General features: G+C 39.7%; 5 pseudogenes across 6 annotated transcripts; 2 read left to right on the top strand and 3 right to left on the bottom strand.

The window, feature by feature from the left end:
- Positions 1-1,537: 1,537 nt before the first annotated feature.
- Positions 1,538-4,705, top strand: AT4G07320 (annotated as a pseudogene). 2 transcript variants are annotated; one of them is made up of 7 exons: positions 1,538-2,146; positions 2,229-2,356; positions 2,441-2,653; positions 2,731-3,112; positions 3,190-3,363; positions 4,123-4,196; positions 4,261-4,705. The 2 variants fall into 2 exon arrangements; another variant differs by having other exon boundaries at positions 2,441-3,112.
- Positions 4,706-5,555: 850 nt separating this feature from the next.
- Positions 5,556-10,744, bottom strand: AT4G07315 (annotated as a pseudogene; the record flags this gene model as incomplete). Its single annotated transcript has 1 exon — positions 5,556-10,744.
- A 775-nt stretch (positions 10,745-11,519) lies between these two features.
- On the bottom strand, positions 11,520-12,532 carry AT4G07310 (annotated as a pseudogene; the record flags this gene model as incomplete). Its single annotated transcript has 4 exons — positions 11,520-11,742; positions 11,818-11,920; positions 12,053-12,317; positions 12,395-12,532.
- A 985-nt stretch (positions 12,533-13,517) lies between these two features.
- On the bottom strand, positions 13,518-14,467 carry AT4G07031 (annotated as a pseudogene; the record flags this gene model as incomplete). The annotated part of the gene is made up of 5 exons: positions 13,518-13,578; positions 13,676-13,760; positions 13,924-14,024; positions 14,167-14,281; positions 14,371-14,467.
- A 3,453-nt stretch (positions 14,468-17,920) lies between these two features.
- On the top strand, positions 17,921-21,448 carry AT4G06752 (annotated as a pseudogene; the record flags this gene model as incomplete). The annotated part of the gene is made up of 1 exon: positions 17,921-21,448.
- Positions 21,449-22,729: the final 1,281 nt, after the last annotated feature.

Below are 22,729 nucleotides of genomic sequence, written 5' to 3'. Positions count from 1 at the left end.
TTTTTGTTTAGATATACAAAGTAATTATTTTCAAAATTCTTTCTATTGTTTCAAATTACCTGCTTCCGTTCCTTTTCGATATTAATCTTTATAGCCCTATGATATCAAGTTCCAATGTTCATCAAATTTAAAGTACGTGTAATGATCATTGTTTTGTGTTTTATTAATGTTATTGATAATTAAAAGTTCTAGTTTTAATGTTAAAATGTGAATTCTTTTTTGTTCAACTGATATAGTATATAACATCTGTAATTAAATATCGTGAAATGAAATAAAATTGTAATATCTATTGAAATAATCTATTTTTTTTTTGTCAAACAACTTATATTAAGTTAACTTGCGATTACAACAGCATGAAGCTTTGCCAAAGAACTCATTTGTCGAAAGTTTGAAATAGAAACAAACAGGAAAGGGAAAACATGAAAGCAGTAAAATAGTAGATTAACATCATGGATGATAACCGGAAGCTCCTTCGAGAGGATTTCAAAAGTGATCGGTTTGAATACGATCGTCGACTCTTGGTCTTCAAATAATGAAGAGAGTGCTGGTAGTTCTTTTGCCATTGAAGGCTGGCGAACAACAATAAAGCTTGATGCCACCAGGGCTGAGCTTTTAGAAACATTCTCCCTAAAGGAGAGGATTGATGAAAAAGGTCTCTCCTTCAAAGAGGAGGAAGAGGGAATTGGTCTCTTGTAGAAGTCGGATTCACACACTCAAATATTTATTTATTTAGTGAGAATGATTATTCTTGAGGACAAATATGCTAGAAAATAGATAGATGATTATAGAGAAAACTATGAGTATTGTAAAAAAAATGTGTATAGCTAATTTGCACCAAAAAATGCGTGTGTCCTTACATGGTCTTTGACCCCCAATTTATATCCAAAGAATACATTTAATCCCCATTTACTCACAATCATTCTACCTTAAATGTATCCGTTTTTAGTCTTTGAATTAACTATTTGGACGTTTGAATTTGAATCCACTCCGGGCCTTCTGAACTTCTCCTTCCGGCCCATTCGGCTTCTTCAATCCGAGTAGTTCTGACTTCGATGCTGCATCCACTTCGCAAATCAACATCTCGCCCATACTCTCACCTCGAGGACACTTATGGGCCCTCTCTATTATGGGCCTCTCCTACTTGTGTAACAATCTTTGGCCGGACCCAAGCCCATGGTGCGCGATCCGACACCAACAATTAGCCCTCCAAGTCTTTCAAAGTATCACTCCAGTTCGGAAGGCTTTAATGTTCTAAAGGCAAAGATTGCGCCAAATGACTCTCTTATTTCCCGCCTAAATTATGTTATTGCATTGATCTCGGAATCCCCTACAATTACTAGATATTAGGTCATGCATATGACCCTTATTTACTTCTTGGCTTATCTGACCAACTTTTAATTTTCAATTCGCAGCTTTCATCGCACCGACCCTACCGTCTGTTGAATTCGCCGAATTCTTCAAGATCGTCATCGAAGGGGATACCCTCTGGAACTCCTTTACCCTCGACCGATTCGTAGAGGCCAACCACAAGCTCAGGATGAGCCCCCTGGACATCTTCTCCAACTGCCATTGCCCCCTCCCTTACCTCAAGGGACTTCTGCTCGGGCCATCGCAGCTTGACGCAAGACGCTATCCAAGTCGATTGTGGAGGCTTGCGAAACGAACAAATCATTCCTCCAATCCGCAGTCGACAAGAAAGAATATAGCAGAACCTTGCTAGTTGATGACGGCAGCGCCGAAGGGGCAAGATCTGCCGGTGCCTATAGACTCACTCCTCACCGCAAAAGCCATAGCGGCCGGTCATCCCGCAGAGAACGATCACCCCGTCGTGATTCACCTCGGCCTGCCTCCCGAAATGGACTAAGCAGCGAGCCGCTTGCTGATCTGATTCGGAAAAAGAGGGACAGATCAACCCGCAGCAGCTCCTCCCCCAAAAGAGATAAGACGAGAGCCCAAACAGATCGCTCTCCTCGGCCATCTCCACCACCCCGCTCTATGGGTCCTCCTCCTCCAGTCACCGTATCTACTTCGTCTGGATCAGGAGGTGAAAAGGCCGATCGGAGTTCAAACCCCCGGCGGGAAGAAGCTGAGGTCCGAGATGCCGGAACTAAGGCTGTTCTGGTTCCTCAGACCAAGTCGCTCACGGGTTAGAAATTACCTTCCACTATGTCTTCCGGCCTTATCGTTTTAATTTATTGACTTAACGCTCCCTTTCTTTATTCTGACAGCGATGGAAACAGAGGGAAATGTCTTTCGATGCTTCAAAACTCGAAAAGACACCATCCTGCCAGCCTTTGATAGGTGGCGTCCTGCAATTCGAGAGCGATTCCTACTCCACGCCCATCACTCATCTCGGGTTAGTTCTCTTCACCCATAATAATTCTTTAAACTTTATTCCTTCACTTAGATGCTAACTCTCTTTCCTTGCTACTTGGTTCAGGCAATCAACGAACTCAACGACATGATTGAGTACTACGAGAAACTTTTGCTAGACAGGGAAAAAGAAGCTTTGACATGGAAAGACAAATCTTCTTCCCTTGAGTCCGACCTCCGTTCTTCACATGATACCAGGCAAAAACCTAGAGGATCAACTAGACAATCTCTCCTTCGAACTCATGAAGTCCAATGGCGAGTTGCAGGATCAATACCAGAGGTATGACAAGATCGAAAGAACTCTCAACTTCTCGGGATAGACTTTCAGAATCCAGTGCCTACGACTTGTCCAACCAGCTGTCCGAATTGCAGCTCAAGTACAAAGCGGTAGCCAACTATCGGGATGCTGAATTAGGGAGGTCAGCATCAAAGGCCAGGAAAGAAGTGAAAGGTCGCGGGATGGAATTGATCCAAGGAGCAATCGTCTTCATTCAAACCAAGAAGGCTAGGACGGAGCTGGAGTCAGACATCAAGGAGTACGAGAGCAATCTCCTCCTTTTGGACCAAACCCATGAAGATGACTTCTCCGAGGAACAAGAGAGGAATGAGTTGAAGACCGTCCTGGAGGAGAAGCGAAGTCGTTTAGCTGCCCTTCCTTCCTCGTCGTTCAATCCTCAACAGTTCAAGGAATTCTTCACCGAATCGCCTCCTTTGAGCGAATCTGGTTTACATTGGGCCGGTACATTTCAAAGCTTTTGAAACCTAACCATAGGAAATTACTCTTGTACTTTTTCTGATCCAAAATAATTGTCTCAGGTCCTAGTGATCCCGTGGAACCCGAAGCACCCACCGTGCCAGCGACGATTCCGGAAGCGGTAGCCACCCCGCCAGAACTTCCTCCATCCACGAACTCGGAGACAGTGGTCATCGCGGACGATGATGGTTCAGACTCCGGGGTTCCTAGCGAGCAGTCTACTACTGGCGAGCCGGGTGATACTGAGACAGTTGCCGCAGATCCTGAGCCAGCCTAACCCGAACTCGAGGTGCCCGAGAACTTGTAATGGCTGTGTCCACTTAGTGGGGACTGTCCCTTAAACTCAAAATTTATTATTATTTTTCGAATTATTTTACCTGTCTAAGTAGGCTAAACAAGTACTTTGCTTGAGGAGGCTTTTAAACCTTTTTTTAAGATTATGAACCCAAGAGGGTTTCATTTGTGCTAAATTTAAGTATGGATTTGCAAAGTCTATTTTTTAAATAGCATCTTCGTTAACCATGTGGTCAAGTTATGGGATTCGTAAGTTGATCAGACCTATTCCTAAAAAATGCGGACTCGAATACGCGAATTCCCCAACTCGGGTTTAGTCAGTTCGATTTATTTTCTAGGCTTTGAGCCTTTATTATTTTTCCTTTATTTAATGACCCACTTGTCTTAAATGCGACGGTTGCCATTTTTTCCTTGGAAATCAGGAAAAGTGTCACGCTTCTAAGGCAATAATTGTCTTTTCCTCGATTTCCAAAAATGGATAAACCCATTCGGACACGCCACAATTATTAACTTTGTGGTTTCTAGTAAAACCCTAAATCACTATAAATAAGAGCAGAAACTCTCTCAACTCCCTCAAAATATGATCTCAGAAATTTACTTGGTAAACACCTTTAGAATGGAAAACGAAGGAGCCTCCACCGTCTGCCCCCTCGATCCCGGAAGTCCATTGTTTCTGTCCGGCGAAGGCTTTGAGCCCGCCGGCGTTCTCTTTCCGCACGCCTGCTTCCACTTCCCCTCGAAAGACAAAAAGGAGGCGTATGATTTTATGGATAAGGTAAATCGCCCATCTCTCTTTTCCAGAACAAATTTGATTCGTATTTAACCAGTTCGTATTCTAGGTCGTTGACAAGCATCGCCGCTTATGCGATGAGAGACAGCGTTTGGGCCTCAAGAGGCAAACGCTCGAGGCCCGAATTGCCCGTATCGAAAGAAAGGTGAGGGCTATGGAGAGCGACCCTTATCAATGGGAGTGGAGGAACTTCGACTACATGGCAAAAATCCCGCACATGCTCCGGATGTACCTTCGTGCTCGAGGCCAAGTCCCTGGTCCTGTAAACGCTCCGGTCCAAGTGATCCTGTCTGACAGTGAGGACGGTGATGACGAAGAGGACGATAGCAACCCCTGGAAGCGCGTGAAGAACAAACCCGATGTGGATGCTAAGAACGAGACGTCCACCTCGAACTCTGAACCGGCGATGAAGGAGCCTGTTCCTGAGCCCCTTCCCTAAATGTTCCCTGAGACTTAAACTTTTTTTTTTTCGTATGGACTTACTTATTGGGCTTTCCTTGATTCATCAAATATTCGTTTTGGAGATACTCTTTGAATGCAGGGCGAACAAGACGACGTGAATGCTTCCGCGAATCACTCCGGCTTTAAATGGAATCGCATCTTTGAAAGCTAAGAACCCTCCTTATAAATTACCTCTCTAGGTTTTTCTTCATACCTCACTAACAATATCGTTTATTTTTCTTGTGCAATTATGGCCTTCAACCTCCGATGCTCGGAATCCATGCCAGACTTTTCGAGGATCGGGATGATCGACAAGGACATCCCGAATGTACCAGACAGAGGGCGCTCCCCACTTCGCAACTTTAGATCCCAGATCCAAGGACCTTTCGAGCAGAGACCAAGATATCGCGATGGCCATTATCAAAGCCCTCGCGGCTCAACACAAAAAACGCTCAACAGAAAAGAAGAAACTTCGAAAGAAGATCAACAAAATGCTGCGGAGGGTTACCGTGATATCAAGGGAGTTACACACCCTCAACTCTCACCCCGGAGATTAGATCGAACTTGGAATTGCTGAATTTGCCCGCATCCCGGATTGTATGATGCCCATTCTTGATCTCCCTAGTCAAGGGGTCGAAGTGTTCTGCAAGACGAGAAGGATTTCCTAATCCGAAGTATTTCTAAGATTTCGGCGTCTTTTCTTTGTTTTTCTTTTTTAAACAAATTTATCCTTGCTTCCCGCTTTGTATGTTCGCATAGTCGAACTTCTTGTTTCCATTCATTCGTATAATCGAACTCTTTTTCAACATGAATAAAACAAATTTTATTAATAGCTGAACTCGTTTCCGAGCTGCCTATGTACCCATTTCGGGATCAAAAAATGTGTGTCCCTTTTTTTTTTAAAACATAAAATTTCTTCAAGTTCACCACATTCCAAGGACGTTGGACTGGTCTGTCTTCCAAATCTTTCAATCTGTAAACACCATTCCGGACCACCTCGGTAACAATATAAGGACCTTTCCAATTATTGCCAAGTTTGCCTGCTCCTTCCTCTTTCTTGTTATCGAACACACGTTTCAAAACATAATCGCCCACAAAGAAAGGTCTGATTTTGACTTTCGAGTTGTAGTACCGAGCTGTTGCATGTTGATAGTTCTGAATTCGGATTAAGGCTTGATCTCGCTTCTCGTTGATGGTATCCAGCGAGTCGTCGAGCATCGCAAAATTTTCTTCTTCATTTAGAGGAGCTTCTGTTCGACGAAGTCCTGGTACATTGAGCTCGGCTGGGACAACTGCCTCCATCCCGTACACCAATGAAAACGGGGTTTCTCCGGTCGAGCGCCTAGGAGTTGTGCGATATGCCCATAAAACTGGTTGAAGTTCGTCATACCAGCCCCCTTTTAAATAACTTAGACGTTTCTTAAGATTGCTTAGAATTGTCTTGTTTGCAGCTTCAGCCTGACCGTTCCCTTGTGGATACCGCGGAGTAGAATAACTAACCTTAATCCCCCAATCCGAACAAAATGCTTCAAACTCGTGTGAGATAAATTGTGGTCCGTTGTCAGTAACTATCTCGTATGGGACGCCATGCCTGCATATGATATTCTTCCAAATGAACGTCTTTACCGCCGATTCTTTAATGTTTACGTACACTTGAAAAGTAGTCAGTTAGAACCAGTAGATACTGTACACCTCGGGTCGACCTATGTAATGGTCCAATGATATCCATTGACCATCTCATGAATGGGTATGGGGCATAGATCAAAGAGAATAACTCCGAAGGTTGGTGGATGAGTGGCGCGTGGAGTTGGCAACGGTTGCATCGTTGAGCATATTTAACGCAGTCCGTGATCATAGTAGGCCAGTAGTATCCCATCCTCTTAATCTTGAAAGTCATAGTCCTTCCTGAGGAATGACTTCCACACAAACCTTCATGTACTTCACTCATAACGATCTCGACTTCGGGCCCAAAGATGCAAAGTAAGTAGGGATCACTTTCACCTCGTCTATACAAAGAATTCTTCGATAGACAAAATTTCGCGCTAACGATTCTCATTTTCCTAGCTTGCCATCTATTCTTTGGGAGCTCGCCTGTAACGATATAATGCTTTATTGGCTCCCTCCAATCAGCCCCCCAATCTTTAGCCGGAATTTGGTCGATTTCGTGAAATATCCGAGCTTCTCGTTCGGATGCTCATTTGGCGCTAATATGTCTTCGTCAACCCACGGTTCGGTTCCAGCTTCGGCTGTGGTGTCCGGGGTGATTTCTTCTATTGGTTCGATAGTTTCTTCGAGCCCAGTATCTTCTTGTACAGTCGGCTTAGGTACGGTTCAATAACAGGTTCGCCGCGATCTCGGGCTGCAGCTCGGGACCTTGTGACGACGAATGCCTCATTTTCGTCCTTAATGCTCCTTTCTGAAATACACTCTACTGGAATGATTCTTTTGACTTCGGGATCAGATGTTGATGCCATGGCTGCGAGTGCATCTGCAGTAGTGTTTTCTCCCTGTGGTATGCAAATGAGTTCGAACTTCTTAAAGTTTTTAGCCAAGTCTTTGACCACCTCAAGATATGCTTCCATTCGTGAGTCCTTTGCTTCATAGTCACCATTGAACTGGTTAACAACCAGTTGTGAGTCACAGTAGGCGACCACCTCATCGGCCCCAACTCCTTGTGCCAACCTAAGTCCAGCATTCAATGCTTCGTACTCTGCTTAATTGTTAGATGCAGCAAATAACAATCGAAATGACTGCTCAAGGATTTCCGAAGTGGGAGATTCTAATTTGATTCCCACCCCGAATCCGTTTTTTGATGACGACCCATCAACATGCAACTTCCAAGTCTGATTTGGCGGCTGCTCCTGTCCTCCGAGTACCGGTAACTCTGTTAAAAAATCGGCAAGGACTTGAGCTTTCATGGCGACTCGTCTCTTGTACTCTATATCATACTCACTTAATTCCACCGCCCATTTCGCCAATCTACCGGACTGGTTCGGGCTATGGAGAATAGTTCGAAGTGGTTGATTTGATAACACTTTGATTGGATGGGATTGAAAATATGGTCGAAGCTTCCGAGCTGAAGTTACTACTGCAAGTGCAAGCTTTCCATCATCGTATACCTGGTTTCAGGATCTGTCATGGATTTACTTATGTAGTAAATTGGTTTTTGCTCTCCCCGGTCTTCTCGGATTAAGACTCCGCTAACCGCATGGTTCGAAACTGAGACATATAGATAGAGCTTTTCGTCTACCTCCGGTTTGTGACAATGTAGCCGAGAAACTCCCCGGATGGGACTCCAAATGTACACTTCGCCGGATTCAACTTCATTTGATATTGGTTAAGAATCGCGAAACATTCTTCTAAATGTTTTACGTGGTCTTCTTTTTTCAACGATTTAACTAGCATATCATCGATGTAAACTTCCATTGTTTTTCCGAGATGTTCGTTGAACATCTTGTTAACTAGCCGTTGATAAGTTGCTCCTCCGTTCTTCAACCCGAATGGCATAACTTTGTAACAATAGATGCCCCTATCCGTGATAAATGAGGTTTTCTCCTGATCTTCCGGATTCATCATGATTTGATTATATCCCGAGAAAGCATCCATAAAGAAAAGCAACTCATTTCCGGCGGTTGAATCCACAAGACGATCTATATGTGGAAGTGGGAAACTATCTTTTAGACAAGCTTTGTTGAGATCTGTAAAATAAATGCACACTCTATCTTTTCCATTCTTCTTTTTAACCACTTCGTCGTTTACTGCTTTTGCTCTCTCTACTCCGAGTTTTCTTCTTTTTTGTTTTACCGGTTTAAAGCTTGGATCCACGTTCAACTCGTGACATATTATATTTGGATCTATGCCGGGCATATCTGCTGCCGACCAAGCAATGACTTCTTGTTCCTTTTTAACAATTCAACTAAGGCTTCCTTCACTTCGCCTGATAAGGTAGCTCTGATTCGAACTTTCTGATCCGGTTTGTCTGCTTCCAGAATTACTTCGACCACGACATCATCCACTTTCTGTCCGCTAGGGAATCTCGGGATTATTCCTTTCTTTGCGGGCTTCGTTAATTGCTATTGAATTTTTAATCGGTGGCTAGCTAAATAACAAGTTCTCGAAGCTTCTTGATCTCCCCGAATTGTTTCCACTCCGCTCGGAGTTGGGAATTTGAGGCATTGGTGATAAGTAGAGGGGAGCGCTTTCATTTGGTAGATCAATGGAGTTCCAAGAATGATGTTGTAGGCTGCTGGTTTATCAAAAACGACAAAATCCACAATCTTCGAGATCTTTCCAGCCAAAACTGGTAGCTTGATTGTTTTGAGAGACATTGTCGATTCGCTTGTAAAAGCCACTAAGGGGGATGGCGGTCCTACCACGTCGGCCCTGCTTATCCCCATCCTTTCCAAAGTGCTAAGAAAAATTAGATCTACCGAACTACCGGTATCAATGAGGATCCTCGATACTTCGAAGTTGGCTACATCCAACGTAATTACAAGTGCATCATCATGAGGTATTTCGAGATGATGTGTCTCCTTTTCTTCGAATAATATCGAAGTGCCTTGAAAGTCTACTTCTTCACTTAAGCTTGATTTCAGATGAACATTGCGTCTATGTTTCTTGATTGCGCTGACGGAATCACGGCAAAGTTTAGATCCTCCAAGAATTACATTGATTTTACCCTTTGAAGTTCTTGGTTCCTCTTCGCCAGCCGCTCTTGGTCTTTTAGAGTTTTGAGCCTCTGAGTTATCCCTTGATTCATAATATTGTTTGACGAAGTTCTCCATGTTGAATTTTGAGAGGTCTCCACTGGCCCATAATTTTGCGAGATGCCTTTTAAGGACACTGCAGTCTTTGGTCAGATGTCTTGTGACTCTATGTATATCGCAATACGAGCTTTCATCTCGGACACAAGTATTTGACCTTCCTTTCCCCTGAAACTGCTTTCCGACGTTGTTATTGAATGGTTGCGAACCAAACTTCCTTGGTCCCTGATTTTCCCGAGGTTCGAACTTCTTGGGTGGAAAAGTGACCGCTGGTTTTGCTTGCTTATTTCTTTTCGCGAAACTCTCTTTTTCATCTTCGACTTCCATCCAACTGTTCGCTAAAAATAATGCATCTTGAATAGTATCAGGTTTGTGAAGTATTAGATCTTCCTTAAACCTCGAATCATGCCATAATCCTTTTCACAAAGCCGATAGAGCCGACTATTGTGAGATCCTTGGGAGTTTTAAAAGCACGTTTTAAAATTTGGTGATAAAAGCCTGAAGTGTCTCATTCGGCCCTTGAGATAGATTTCAGAGGTTGGTGTCCAAAATGCTCTTATCCATCAAAATAGAGTATTGTTTTAAAAATACTTTCGATAGTTCGTTGAAATTGCTAATCGATCCTGGCTCCAACTGAATGAACCACATCAGGGGTTGCCCACACAGATTTTCAGAGAAAAGCTTGCAATACCCTGCGTCTTCATCGGCTTCGTTCAGATCAACTCGCCCAGCGGCTATTAGAAAAGCTGCGAGATAGCCTTTCGGGTCTTCCAAACAATTATATGGTTCTAAGTTGAGTTTTTGAGAATCTCTGATTCTCAAACTTGCAATTTGTGGGGTGAACGGTGTTCGCCTAGCCTCCTGGATAACTCGGTTGATGTCTGGCTCCGAACTTGTAACTTGATGGAACTTCGACCTCATTTCTTTCAGTTCCCGACTTACTTCTCTCATGGTTTCGAGCTGGTCAAAGTTTTCTTGCTCGTGCTGATCATCGAACTGGTTATCATCTTCAGGATGCGTTTCTCCATCTTCCGGTTGACTATTCGCGTTTGTACCATCCAGGGTCGTTTGATCGCTTGTTGCATTTCGTGGAAGGGAATTTGGGGATCCGAAGATAGTTCTTCGAACTCTAGTAGAATTTCCTGCATTTAAAGAACGGACACGAGACTGAATGGTACTAACATTTTGGCTAAGTGATACCTGGATTGTTTACAGTGTTTCGACGATTTTTTCCACGTTTGAAAACTTCTGCGCCATATCGGCCATAGTTTGTTGCATGGTCTTGAGGGTTTCGGCTATTGAAGCGTTGGTAGCATCCTCTCCAGACATTGCGGCTTACTTCGGGTATGTAATACACGGAAGAAATCTGACGACTCAAGAATCCTCCGCTCCCCACAGACGGCGCCAAAATGTGGAAGACGGATTCACACACTCAAGTATTTTTTGCGGGAAAAATATTTTTGAAAAAAAAATTTGGCGCGAAAATATTTTTTCAAAAAATTTTGGCCGGAAATTTATTTTGAAATATTTGGGCGAAAGTTATTAATATTTCATTTTGTTAACATAAAAAAATTTTCAAATAAAGGTAAAATGGTCATTAAAAATTTAAAGAGGATAGAAATAAAAATGGCTAAAAAAAAAGGGTAGAGTTAAAAAAGGCCATCATGAAAAGGGCATTACAAAAAAAATTTCCAAAATGAATACTAAATCTTAGTTTGGTTTCTTTTTTTACTATGTGAACTAGGTCAGTACCCGTGCTACGCACGGTATCTTTGGTTAAATCAATCATCAAATAATAGCGATGCGATATTGTAAGATATCAAGTTTTAGAAGGTAATCTAAATTCGAAATATGTAAACTTGTTCGTAGAGAAATAAAAATGGAAACTTGTTCATACAGAAATAAAAATAATAATAGACCGAGTTCAATAGGCTACATGTAAAAAAAAATTTTAAGTAGATGTTCAACCGCCATTCCTTGCACCTTCATCACGGAGCCTAAAAAACAAACAAATGTGGCATGCAATTATAAATAATAGTATAGATATTCCGTTTATATAATTACTAATAACGAAATGTAAGAATATTTGATGATAGATAAAAACTTATATCTCATGGATCTCGTTAGACTCGGGAATATCAGGATCCGGAAAGACGGTTGATATCGTGCCTGCTGTGCAAACACGTACGTTCTTTGGACCATCAAAATAACGGTCAATCTTCCACCAACCAAGAACAGCGACAATAACTCCACCACCATATCGACGATAGTTATGATCAAAGTCAAGAGCTTCCTTCTTAGTAGCTAGACATTCCAAAACACGGTTTCTAAACATAAAATCAAAAATATTATTAGAATAGTATAATTTAGATAATTCGAATTAAACTATGAAGGAAACTTACTCATTGTCACTTATTTTGAATATTAGCGTCAAATCATCGACGTTATTTTGCTTAGGTCTTGTGTTAATCAATTCTCCAACATCATAGATCGCTCCCACCAAGTCTCCAAAAAATTATATAAATTAATTAAAATAAATCAGAGTCAAATATATATGATATTGAAAATGACAAAACTAATGAACACTTAGATGCATGATATAAAATAAGGAACACAACAAATTCATAAAAATCTCACCGACTAAAACAGATTTATCGATTTCATCATCAATAATCGAAGAGAAGGATGCTAGACGATAGTGAGGAATAGCGGGTAGCGGACTTGTTAATCTGACGACAATGTCAACAAAAAATCCAATTTTGAAGCTATGAGTTGTTGCCCTGACAGAACCCGAGTTCTCAACAACTCCAAAATTTGTTATCGTTACCCATTCTCCTTCATTAATAAAATCTTTATAGTGATCCGACATCTTATACCCAACAGTAGCTTCAATAGTCATACCCTACGGATCAAACATATTAATCAAAATTCTAAAACATGCAAACCTAGAATTATCATTACAAGACAGTCAATACTTACATGTTCCTCGGCGAGAATCAAACCCATAACCTTTGAAGATGGAACCAACGAAACTAAGAATGTCCTCACAACTCTCCCACGAATACACCATCCTCTAATAGACGGTTTCAACAGTGAAAGAGGATGAAACGATTCCATCTTTTGGCAGAAATTTCTTAGTTATTTTTTTGTATTCGTTTTATGAGATGCTAATGATACCGATATATATATATATATAAGAGACAAATACACCGTAGAGGCATGCTTTAGACGCAACTTTTTTAAAAAGTAATAACAGTCATGACGTTTCAAGTCACTTCGTAATCTTGAAGATTCTGTAAATATATTTTGAATAACTCAATTATTAAGAAAATTAAAAATTTGGCGAGTCTTATATTTTAGGAAATAATATAAATATTGTATCGTTATTATTAATTGGAGTTCTTATATAAATACCAATTGTCTTAACTGCGTGGATAAATTACTAATAATCACAGGATCCTATAATGTTTGAGACATATAATAACAAAATTTCCATAAAAGTTAATAATAATGGAGAGAAATAAGTAACAAAATTTTAAAATATTTTTAATAATGGAAGTGATTACAAATTAGGAAACAATATATATGGAAATATATTGTTTACAACAGAATCTATAATTTAATTCTATTATGGCACTTATATATAAGAGTTGAAATAATAAATGTTTTCAACTTAGAAGATTCTCTAACGATGTTAATTTTAACGACATATTTCTTTGGACAAATCTTCTAATAAACTCTAAGGTTTGGTTTTTATTTTTCTTTGTTTAATAATATAGATATCTAACTCATATTTTAGATTACATTGTAATCAAAATTTGCAATCCAAATACATTTTATTAAAATCAATAAAAGATCAACATTATTTAAATCAAAATAACCTAATAATTGGCCAATCTAAAAGCAGTTATAATTTGATCTAAGTTTATATAGTTATTTAGTAAGCATTAAATAAAAGGAGTTATAATAAAGTTAAAGTTTAACAGATATAATCATAAGAAAGTCAATAAAAACATAAACAAAGTCTTTAAAAGTACAACTTTAAAACATATGTAGATAAGTTTTTAAACAAAACGATAGATAGGGGTCTGGTGTTGCATTTTCAGTTCTCGTCCACAACTTCATGTAGCTCAGGTGTTTGCATTCGTTGAAGGAATTGAGTTCTGAAACAGTAGGAAAATAGAAAAATTAAAAATAACCAAGACCAAAATTTTTTAAAAAATAATAAACAGTTAAGGGATAATGTAAATATGTTCTTACCTGACGCGATCCATGTTAATCTCTGGATAACTTTGATTGAATGTAATTCTTGAAGCACCATTATGTGAGATTAGACATTGACGACCTAAAATATTAATGTTTTTATTATATGAAGTAGCTATATAAATTATAGATAAGATAAAATGAGTCTTAAATATACCTTCATAATCATCAACATTCCAAAATCGTAAATCACCAAAAAAAAAAAACATTCCAAAATCGTAGCACACAGATTGTAGGATTCATACCAAAGTTCCAGTAATAACCAAGTTCTAGACCAAGTCCCCTCCATAATTGCATAAACAACTCACAAGTATATCCGCTTGCAACACATATCAGAGATTTACCCCTAATAACAATATCAAATTATTTCACCAAAACATCTAAGTTCTATGAATTAAACCAACTATAAAGATAACAATATTTACTATGTTTGTGCATTCAGATATATAACCAAATAGATGACGAACTATATAGTGGAAAATACTAACCAAGAATTTTTAATCTCAAATTCGAGAAATTGAGAAAGTATAGGATTTTCTGAAGCTTGAGGGACAAAGTCCGGTCTTGTTATATTCCCCACTCTCACGACAATACCATAAGCATCTACAAACAAAAAAAACGATAATATGAAAGATTAATATTTTCAAAAAAATAGACTATATATTAGTGAAAAATCTAAATAAGAAAGTTACCATGAACAGTTGGAGAATTAATAGTCTTGTTTTCGATCATAGAGAAGGCAGCAGATCGGAAAAAATTACTTGGTTCTCTATTAGGCACAAGAGTCATTTTGGTAGTCTGAAGGAACTTGAGAGTAAATTTGTTACAGTTATTTTTAAGAGTAAATTTGGAAAAATGCCCTGTTGTTGAGTTTTCATTTGAAAAATACCCTATCCTTTTTTTTTCATTTTTAAACAATTATTTTTAATACATTAATGTACTAAAACAGCCTCATTAAAATATTGTAATTATCTTATTGGATTAGTAATCTTTTAGTATATAATAAATATTGTAAATCCTATAATGTAAGAGTATAATTAGTTTTAAACCCATCTAATTATGAATAATATTGAATAATATTGAATAAGAAAATAAATTAATTAGAAATAAATAAAGATTTTCTACCCAAAATTCTAGAATAATTGCTATGAATACTCTTTCAACACTACCCCTTTTCAATATGTCTATAAACTATAAAATATACAATGAAAAATAAAGAAATATTTCATTTGTCATGGAATGATCAGTGGATTTAACATCATAGATCTACAAAATTATTTTCATTTATAATAATAATTAGACGCAAAGAATAATGTAGCTTACTTAAGTTTAGAAGATGTAGCTTACCAAAAGTAGTCTGTAACTTAATGCAAATCTATCAAAGTTTAATATGACGATTCTATAGAAATACATTTTTTCACCAAAATCATGATGCTAAAAAGGTAATCCAAATGGCATTTTCTTTGATGGCGGTCTTTCTAGAAAAAAATTACTTGGTAGACGTGGGGTTTTCCGTTTGTCACAATTAAATTTTACTTTAACAAATCCAAAACCCTTATTAGACAAAAGAATAATGTGATCGTCTCTGATATGCATTTTGAAGATGTAGTTTAGCATAATAGTACTGAATACACCAAATTGTGTGAACAATACATAAAACATTCTGTGATTTAGAACAGGTTATGTAAGAACTTTGGATTATGAATAGTAGAAGTTGAGCCAAAAATAAAGTAAAATAATATGTTCTATAGATATTGTTTTAAAAAAGACGTTTTCATTAAAGTCATTGTGTCAAAGTTTTATCTTTTGGTTAAAAAGCTTTGCATTTAGTCAAGTTACATTTTTTTGTTATGTTTGCTTAACTTTTGCTTATTTTTCTTCTTATGTTTTGCTTAATTTTTGCTTATTTTTCATCTTATGTTTTGCTTAAATATATATAGATATATGTATTTATAAAATAGCCACTTACATCAAAATTGAAACTACAGAAAAATTGAAAGGTTAATTTTAAATTTATTATTTTGGTATTTTAGAAATAACAAGAAAAATATGCACTTTCAAGTTTAGAATACCATCGTGACATAGAGAGTAATTCAGAATGATGAATTGGTTCAATTCATATACTTTAGTAAAATGGAAAAAATATAGTCGGATACTTGTGTCCATGGGTGATTCTGGTCCAGCCCCAGAATTTGTAGTCCCGTTCTCGTGAGAAACCTCCCTCCGTATCGCAATAGTTGCTTCGAGACATGTCAATCCTATACAAAGCCACGTCTGTCAGGTAAGTTCATCTCCATTTTTTGGCTAGATTAGGAAGATTCTTTGACTTTCCTGTATTATATGCGTATTCATAAAACCAAAAACATTATGATCTTTGAGGAGAGGATGACGGAATGCCGGCTAAGCTAAAATGTCTGTGCAATCATCCATATTGCAATTAGAACTTTATTACATTTTGATAGACGAAAATCAGATAAAAACAAAACTGCTGACGAATCATGAAAGTAATACACTAAGAGGAGAGTTAGCTAGATGTTGGCGTTGTGCTTTTTTTTGTTAAAAATGATGTTGACGTTGTTGCATGTATATATATCCTCATTTATTTCCTCTTTCTCCTTTAAATCTTAATTCTTAAGTACATATAAATATATATATATATATATATATATATATATATATATATTTCCTTTGGTAATCACACCAAACTCCAGAACCCTTTATATATTATCGTTACATGAACTTTTAGAATATATTCTTTTATACCTTTCTTCTTAACAAAAAAAGAGAGCTGTAGATAGGGTGTTTAGGAGGTCAAATCGACAGTTCAATAATTAATTAAAAGAGGTTAAAACAATTCAGCAACCTTAGTTTATATGTTTTTTTTATATAATCAATTTCTTAAGATTTATCATAAAGGATTGGATAGTCCGAGTTACTCATATGTATAGGAAAGTTAATCGTCTTGCAGATGAGTTAGCAAACTATGCTTTTTCGTTGGCAGTAGACCCTCATTCTTTTGATCGTTGTCTAGAGAGTGTTAGCTCGGTGATATTAAAGGACACAAGTGGAACTCTGTTTTCACGTAGTTTTTGAAATTAGTTTTTGTTTTATTTTGTTCGAATAAATAGTAGGGGACAATGTCGCCTTCCTTTACCGAAAAAAGAAAACTTTTTGGGATTTATATGTCCTAAAAGAGTTTAAAACAATTCTAATTGTTTATTAGAATTTGATCAAAATATGAGATAGAAGATTAGTTGCACACATTCAAAATAATAAAATAAAGGATTTTGTTTTTCTTCAACAAATAAAGAAAAACTATGAAACATTACATACCAAACAACCATTGCTAGCTTAACCAAAGATCCCTATGGTCCCAGGGATTTTTCCCACGTATTCTATTTATGCAAATTTGGATCACTTATTCTCAAGAATCCCTTTAGAATTTGATTCATTCGCATATCCATGGATAATTTGGTATATTTGGAAAGCAAGTAATGAAAACATATTTGAAAATGTCGAGAAAGATCAGTTATATGTGTTATGTCTAGCAGAAAAAGAGGCTCATTTGTGGCACCTAGCTCAAGTTGAGTTCAATACTGAAAACTATGTCTCTTTACAAGCTGAAAAACAAATTCAAGTGAGAGATATCTGTTATTCAAATTTAGATTCAGTTATATATGTTACTACTAATAAAGAATGTATTTAAAATATATAATTCTACAAATATCAAAGTACACATGATAGTAGTATTTGTGATAAAAAGATAGTTTCTCACTACACGGTTTAAGCTGATATTAGATTGGTTGGTAATAAAAAAAAACGATACAAAGTATGTTTGGTTATGAAAAAGAGCAATATATAATTTCTTACACAACCATACGTGAATCAGCTTAATTCTACATATCTAATATTTGAAAATCGGTGGTGTTAACAAAACAATAAAATAATTATTTTTCATCTTATGACACCGTATTAATGTCAATTAAACTCATTTTACCATACAACCTGAGTCTTGTAATATTTTTTAAAAATATTACAATAATTATATTTTTAACTTTTTAAGAATTTAAAATTTATTATATCTAGTATAATTAACGATTTGACTAAAGAACCAAACTAAACTAACAAAAACTTTTAAAATTTGGATGCTTGTCAAGTTAAGCTTCATATGCACTCGGATTTTGAATTCAATTGGTTTTATTTATAATATGATTTTCATCCATTGTGTAAACATTTTAGTCGATGTGAGAACATATATATTTCTTTTATAATTGAGTAATACATATTGGCACCGGATATTTTTTTCTGGTGGTACTAGTCCTGAGGAGGCCGATAGTTGGCAGTCGTAGGTTGAGCGGAACTTCGGTTCGAGCAGATGCCCGGTGGAGTATCAGGTGGATATGATAGTATATTTTCTAGAGGGGGATGTACATTTGTGGTGGCAGAGTGTGAATGTCAGGAGGAGGCAGGCGGATATGGCTTGGGCAGATTTCGTGGCTGAGTTTAATGCCAAGTTCTTTCCGCAGGAGGCGTTCGACCGTATCGAAGCGCGTTTTCTTGAGCTGACACAGGGTGAACGGTCGGTTCGGAAGTATAATCGGGAGTTTAACCGACTCTTGGTATATGCGGGTTAGGGCATGGAGGATGACCAGGCCGGATTGAGGAGGTTCTTGAGGGGACTTCGACCGGATTTGAGGGTGCGGTGTAGAGTGTCGCAGTAGGCCACGAAGGCGGCACTGGTTGAGACAGTTGCTGAGGTAGAGGAGGACCTTCAGAGGCAGGTGGTTGCAGTGAGTCCAGCGGTACAACCGAATGTTAGGGTTCTTAGCACATGAGATTTGTGTAGGGACCTTATTAGTGGGCGGTGGAGAGGCCCATGTGTTGTTTGACTCTAGAGCATCGCATTGCTTCATTACCCTAGAGAGTGCCTCGTGCGGCAATATCTGTGGGGATCCTGGTGAGCAGTTTGGAGCCGTCAAGGTTGCTGGAGGGCAGTTTCTAGCGCTTCTGGGAGAGCGAAGGGTGTGGATATTCAGATTGTAGGGGAGTCGATGCCAGCAGATTTGATTATCAGCCCTGTAAAGTTGTATGATGTTATTCTGGGAATGGATGTATTGACTACCGGGGATTGAACCGGGTCACTGTGAAGAACAAGTACCCTTTGCCAAGGATCGATGAGTTGTTGGATCAGTTGAGGGGTGCTACTTGTTTCTCCAAAATCGATTTGACGTCGGGTTATCACCAGATCCCGATAGCGGAGGCAGATGTTCGCAAGACTGCTTTCAGGACGAGATATGGACATTTTGAGTTCGTGGTGATGCCTTTCGGGTTGACTAATGCACCTGCAGCGTTCATGAGGTTGATGAACAGCGTGTTCCAAGAGTTTTTGGATGAGTTTGTGATCATCTTTATTGATGACATTCTGCCGTATTCTAAAAGTCCGGAGAAGCATGAGGTACATCTTAGAAGAGTGATGGAGAAGCTTCGAGAACAAAAGCTGTTCGCTAAGTTGAGCAAGTGCAAGTTCTGGCAGATAGAGATGGGTTTTTGGGGTCACATTGTTTCTGCAGAGGGAGTTTCAGTGGATCCAGAGAAGATTGAGGCTATCAGAGACTGGCCTAGACCGACGAATGCCACTGAGATCAGGAGTTTTCTTGGGTTGGCAGGGTATTACAGGAGGTTCGTCAAGGGGTTTGCGAGTATGGCACAGCCGATGACTAAGCTGACAGGGAAGGATGTTCCTTTTGTGTGGTCACCGGAGTGCAAAGAGGGTTTCGTGAGCGTAAAGGAGATGTTGACGAGTACACCAGGGTTAGCATTGCCAGAGCATGGAGAGCCTTACATGGTGTATATTGATGCCTCGAGAGTTGGTTTGGATTGTGTTTTGATGTAGCGTGGGAAGGTTATTGCCTATGCATCGCGACAGTTGAGGAAGCATGAGGGCAACTATCCTACTCATGATTTGGAGATGGCTGAGGTAATCTTTGCCTTGAAGATTTGGAGGTCTTATCTTTATGGCAGGAAAGTGCAGGTGTTCACGGATCATAAGAGTCTAAAGTATATCTCCACTCAGCCAGAGCTGAACCTAAGGCAGAGGCGATGGATGGAGCTGGTGGCTGATTATGATCTGGAGATAGCCTACCATCCTGGTAAGGCTAATGTGGTTGCAGATGCGTTGAGCCATAAGCGCGTGAGTGCGGCTCCAAGGCAGAGTGTTGAGGCCTTGGTGAGTGAGATTGGTGCTTTGTGATTGTGTGCTGTAGCACGGGAGTCATTGAAATTGGAAGCTGTGGATCGAGCAGATCTTCCGAGTAGGGTTCGGTTGGCTCAGGAGAAGGATGAGGGGTTGATTGCAGCTTCTAAGGCAGAGGGCTCTGAGTATCAGTTCGCAGCTAATGGGACTATCCTTGTGCATGGGCGAGGTTGTATGCCTAAGGATGAGGAGTTGCGACGGGAGATCTTGAGTGAGGCTCATGCGAGCATGTTTTCCATTCATCCAGGAGCGACTAAGATGTACTGAGACCTCAAGCGGTACTATCAGTGGGTCAGGATGAAGAGGGATGTAGCTAATTGGGTCGTACAATGCGATGTTTGCCAGTTAATTAAGGCTGAGCATCAGGTGCCGGGTGGCCTCTTGCAAAGTTTATCCATTCCTGAGTGGAAGTGGGATTTTATCACAATGGATTTCGTGGTTGGATTGCATGTGTCGCGAACCAAAGATGCTATTTGGGTGATCGTGGACCGTCTGACTAAGTCAGCACATTTTCTGGCCATCAGAAAAACCGATGGAACGGCGGTGTTGGCTAAGCAAAATGTGGGCGAGATCGTGAAGTTGCATGGAGTACATGTGAGTATTGTGTCAGACAGGGATTCCAAGTTTACTTCTGCATTTTGGAGATCCTTTCAGGCTGAGATGGGCACTAAGGTGCAGATGAGCACGGCTTATCATCCTCATACAGATGGGCAATCTGAGAGGACTATTCAACACTTGAGGATATGTTGCGGATGTGTGTCTTGGATTGGGGAGGTCATTGGGCGGATCACTTGAGTCTGGTAGAGTTTGCTTATAACAACAGCTATCAAACGAGTATTGGGATGGCTCCTTTCGAGGCGTTGTATGGGAGGCCATGCAGGACACCGTTATGCTGGACCCAAGTGGGGGAAAGGAGCATATATGGTGCAGATTATGTTCAGGAGACCACCGAAAGGATCCGGGTTCTTAAGCTGAACATGAAGGAAGCTCATGATCGACAGCGGAGTTATGCTGACAAGAGGAGGAGAGAGTTTGAGTTTGAGGTTGGGACAGAGTGTATCTCAAGATGGCCATGTTGCGAGGTCCGAACAGGTCTATCTCAGAGACTAAGTTGAGTCCGAGGTACATGGGTCCATTCAGGATTGTTGACAGGGTGGGACCAGTGGCATACATGTTAGTGTTGCCTGATGTTATGCGTGCGTTTCACAAGGTCTTTCATGTGTCGATGCTGAGGAAGTGTCTTCACAAGGATGATGAGGTGTTGGCTAAGATTCCAGAGGATCTTCAGCCCAACATGACTTTGGAGGCGAGACCAGTGAGGGTTCTCGAGAGGAGGATAAAGGAACTTCAGGGGAAGAAGATTCCTTTGATCAAAGTCCTGTGGGACTTCGATGGTGTGACAGAGGGGACTTGGGAGCCAGAGGCGAGGATGAAGGCAAGGTTCAAGAAATGGTTCGAGAAGCAGGTTGCTGCATGAGTTTGTCTTTCCTTTGTTTCCAGTTTCAGTGTTGTTGAGTTTTTGAGATTTTGAGTTGTTATTCTTATTTTCTCTTTCATTTGTATTTTCGTTTGGAGTTGTAACGATCATGACGTTCGATGATTTATAAGATGAGTATTTTTTTTCTTAGATTTGACTTGAGCTGTCTTATTTAAGAATGTGTTGTGTGGTTTCCAAAAATGGAAAGTTTCCCAAAAAGGACTTATCTATTTTTGGAAAGTTTGAGTAAACAACCTAAGAGAGAGGTGTGTTTACGAGATGGTCGGGAGTTGGTCATAAGGATGTTCTCGAGGGGATATGATGGATGGTGAGGCATAGAGGTGTCTTACGCGAATCCATGAGAGAGTTTGGAGATATGCTCGGAAGCGTTTAGTATTGTTTGCTCGAGGGACATGAGGGTCCCAACGACTCGTGAAGAGCGGAGTATGCTCCTGAGGTACCGATAACTCGAGGGACTTGATGTCTTTAGAGTGCGAGGGGTACGGTGGCTTCGGGTGACAATCCGATAGCACGCTTTAGGGTGACGACCCGAGAGCGAGTTTTGTGGTATTATTTTCTCCAAGTGTCGTAACTCGATGACTTTTTGGCTGAGAGTGAGCCGACACAACTCAGGGTTTGACTTTGAGTGGGGAAGATAATACGTATGATACCCGAGATACCGTAGGCCGAGGCCTGAGAGTGACGGTTGATACTCGAAGATTGCGGTCTGAGAGTGGAGAGTGAGTTGTGAGCAACAATGACTAGTAAATCTTGAGTATATCGATTAGATAGAGAGACCTAGAGGGGGGCTGGTTGGAGGGAGTGCGGACCGTAGTGATGGTTGCACGGAGTTACTCGGAGTGGAAGGGTGAAGCTAGATTCGAGGACGAATCTATTTTAGTGGGGGAGAATTGTAACGCCCGTGAACCGGAAAATCGGTTAGGGTTTGTATTTAAATCGTCCGGTCTAATCGGTTGGGTTAATTGGAAACCGAAGAGTGTGCCTATATGAGAAGGAAACTCAAAATTAGGGCTTTAGTTAGCCACTTTTCGTTTTATAAAGGAGAAAAAGAGAAAGAAGGAGAAGAACTAGAATCGTTAGGGTTTGGAAGGAAACGGTTTCGACATATCAAATCGTGGTCAAAGGTAACGACATTTAGTAGGGTTATTCCCAAGTCTTTTATCGTTATTCTCCAGTTTACAAAATTAGTTTTGAATTAAAATTGGTGGAGTTATTCGCAGTTTCTTGAGACCCGTTTTCTCAGACGCGAATTAGGACCAGCGGGGATTGCAACTGCGATTGTAGTCTCATCTGGTTTCCG

The sequence above is a fragment of the Arabidopsis thaliana genome, chromosome 4 (genome assembly GCF_000001735.4).
Source record: "Arabidopsis thaliana chromosome 4, partial sequence".
NCBI classification, from domain to species: Eukaryota; Viridiplantae; Streptophyta; class Magnoliopsida; order Brassicales; family Brassicaceae; genus Arabidopsis; species Arabidopsis thaliana.
This window is presented reverse-complemented; position numbering and strand designations above follow the sequence as displayed.